We start from the raw sequence: 3,759 nt of genomic DNA, 5'->3' as shown, positions 1-3,759 counted from the left end.
TTTTTTTTTTTTTGCTTTGAAGTCAATATTTTACCAAAAGCTCTAGTTTACCTATTTTCAACTGATTTGGTCTGCTGCTTCTACAAAACATATTTAWAATTGATTCTGCATACCTGACCGAACTGATTTGATTTCAGACTAAAGAAAGATGTAAATGAGACTAAAGATCTAAAACATATAAATGATTTATTTAAATTTACCACTTTGGCCTAAACTAGAGGGAGCAAACATTGTTTGTATTACAAGGCCTTGCTCCTGTATATGGCATTTCTCACACCTCCCAGTCTTCAGGTTATTATTTTACCCACAAGCCCAAACAAAGCAGAAAGGTTACATAGAGGGTGTCAAAAACACACCACTTCTCCCGGCTCGTTAGCCACAGCTTACCGACCGTTCTCTCTGCTAATGAGAACGTCTACTCATTTCCAGCAAGCTACAGACTTTTTCAAACAGCATATATATATATATTTATATATATATATAACTGTAACTGAGAGTAATTTATTGCTTCAGGATGTAAACATCCTGTTTGAGTTTTAAAACAAATCAATCTTCCACTTCTCAGATTTATTCTGACTGGTGTCAGCTACAGTTCGACACCCGAGWCCTCCTCACTCTGACACAGAAATGAGTAACCGTGAGTTGTCCAGGTGATGCTAACTGGCTAACAAGAAGAAGTGGAGCGAGTGAGCAACGTGTGTGTCATCATCCTGGTCAAGCTTTATGTCTTTTGCAACTTCTAACAGAATTTCTTTCTAAAAATCTTTTCGCTCCATCCATCTTCCTATCAGCTCTGAGCAGATGCAGAAAACAAAAACATCTCCGCAGTATGATGCTGCCACCACCATGTTTCAACACTTCACAGAAGGGGTTGGTGTGAACTGTTTGTTTGCTGCTAAATTTGACATTTTGCATGTGATGCCACATGTTTCTGTGTTCCGATTTGTCGTGCGCCACTAAAATATTTCATCTTCTTACGAAGATGTGGAAAGGTTCATGAGATGTAAATACTTTTGTGACTCTCATACTTCCTTGACAACCCAGACTCCTTCCCCATCATGTCTTTGTACCACACTCTTCCTCCTTTTAGCTCAATTTTTCCAGTAGAAATGTAGATTTTCTAAACTGAATTGCTTTGATGAAGCAGGTAAGGTACTGGCCAAGGTGGTTTTAATKAAATGAAATTGAGAAAGCATTTTTGTTAACTGAAATAAATAAAATCATAATTAATGGGGAAAATTTTAAACTAACTGGTACTATATTGTGAATTTATAAAACTRGTTAAAACATACTGAAATTACAGCTGTGACATCTTTTGCTTTTGTGGTTATGAATCTATTTGAATGAATGAACTGAGRCGAAATGATTATTTTTTCCCCCCACACAAGCAGTTTACGTCAAATTACAGTCCTCCATACTCCTGGTGGTGAAAATCTTATGAAAATTGTATCTTCTGTTGGGCAATCGATGTATACATAATCMCAATATAATACTCTGACCATTCTGAAGCTGAAAACTAAAGCTAGCACTATGCCTAAGAAAAATAAAACAATATTTAACTTATAACTGACCAGAACTAGCAAACACACTCAAAAAATGAATTAAAACTAACTGAATTAGACAAATAAAAAGTCAAATAAAACTAAATAATAATAATAATAATAATAATAATAATAATAATAATAAAAATAAATAATAATAATAAACTATTAGAACCCTTGTACTGACTACACATAACTATTCACACACTTCTAAAAAAGGTCAACTATCGCTCTGGGACTTCAGATAAAAGTGTGCAGCTCCAGGACAAAATGACCGGCCCCAAGCAACATATTTACTGCGATGCCTGAAAGACAGAAATCAGTGTTCAACAGACCCAAAACAACTTCCTCTTTTGTACGTGTGGCAGAGCAAGTACACAGTCATTCTGGCATGCGTGTGCCATTTAAAGTGAGTCCATAGCAGGCCTGCCCTCTCTGATAAGCAGGTCTGGTACACTTAGTGACTCTGCATGTGCGTCTGTGTGTGTGTGTGCGTGCGCGTGCGTGTGTGTGTGTGCGTGTGTGCGATTGAGGTCCTCCAGGGATGGCTGGCTGAAGTGGTGGTGGGGAGGGTTGCATTCTTGGCCATCTCATGAAAAAAGGGTGCAACCATGGGAGTAAGCCAAGAGGAGGGCTCAATTATGCATGGTTAAACAAAGCCCAAGGCTACCAGCGAGCAATGTCTCAGCAAACTCGGCCTCACTGTGGAGTTCCAGACTCCAAGAGGACTTCTGCACAAAAAAAAAAAAAAAGAAACCAAAAAACTAACTGAAGACATGAGAACGCAGCTCCTCATAAATCACTGGAGTGTGTTATGACAACTGCAGGCACTTTGAAACTAAACTTCTCAGAGGCCTGCAAAACACTGCATAAAAAGAAAACATTCCCATTTACAAGAGGTCAACTGATAGATTATGTCGTTTATGTTACCAATAAACTATCCTGAGAGGTGGGTTAGCCTGCTAAGCGACTTGGATCTCCGAAAATGACCTGCTGATGAATCGTGGAAATGATTCCTCTGATAAACCTCTCAGGTCTCTGTTTTCTGTCTAAATCCAGGTACGTCTAACACAGTTAACACTTTCAGTCTAGGTCGGGTTCAAAGACCTAATGTCACGATTTCTTTGTTCAATCGCTGAAAGACGACCTCGAAGCAAACTGTAAAAGTATCAGAAGGCCGATTAAAACAGCTTCCAACCGGACCCGAGGCTTGTTTTCCACAGAATACCTCGCAACCTCAGCAACTAGACACTCGGCATCTGGCCCCTCTTTCATTCGACACACAATAAATCGGAAACTATGTGGCTTTGGTTACATGTAAATTATAGCAGTTCTTCCAGAGCCCAAGGGGTCGAGGTGAAGGATCAGTATACATGCTGCACATAAGAATGGATCCAGGCTGAAAAGCTCGCTCTAACCATCTTCCTCTTGTTTCCATGGGAAACAGGAGAGGTGGTCCAGAGTTGGGTGACAGGGGCGTCCAAAGAAAAAAAAAAAAACGAAACGACGCACAAACACAATCCTTACTGTACTTTGTGGAGAAAGAGAAAAATAACTAAACAATTTATTTMATTGCTGCATTATTGAGGAACATTTCTTAGGCATGAGATAGTTTTGATGTCAACTATAAAACCAGCTTATGATTTATTAATAAAGCAACACAAGTAGCATTATGTTTTATTTAAAAAAAAAAAAAAATTGGAAGGGGTTGCTGTTTTTTCTGCTGCCTTTGGCCAACTTCCCCATTCTGGCGATATATATAGAAGATCAGTTACTCAACACTTCTGCTTTTCAGTGTTTTACATTTCATAACGCCCCAAACATCTTCACGCATCTAGGTTGGAAGAAAGCAGGAGTGTGAAATGTGATTTAGGGTTTTGTTGCTGAAGTAGGAGAGAAAAAAGTTATTAAACGGATGACTGTATTAGAAATAAAACTTATTGCTGTTGTTCATCCTTCGAGGCTGAACAAATTACACTGCCATCCACATTTACTCAAGACCATGCAATTAGTTATTTAAGTTAAYGTGTTTGTGTAGAAACTATTAATTAGTAATTMTTTTCTCCACCTTTTTCCTCTGGAGTTCAAAYATGATGTGATACAGTGCCSTCTTCAAAATGGAAAAGACAAGAGAACAGACCTCTTATATTTAAAAGTAATTTAGCTTACAAAATAAAGTTTAAAACAACTGAAAAGGTGATAAATATGGCTGAATGAG

The sequence above is a fragment of the Poecilia reticulata genome, linkage group LG3 (genome assembly GCF_000633615.1).
Source record: "Poecilia reticulata strain Guanapo linkage group LG3, Guppy_female_1.0+MT, whole genome shotgun sequence".
NCBI classification, from domain to species: domain Eukaryota; kingdom Metazoa; phylum Chordata; class Actinopteri; order Cyprinodontiformes; family Poeciliidae; genus Poecilia; species Poecilia reticulata.
The sequence above is the reverse complement of the archived record's forward strand: the minus strand, read 5'-3'. Positions refer to the sequence as shown.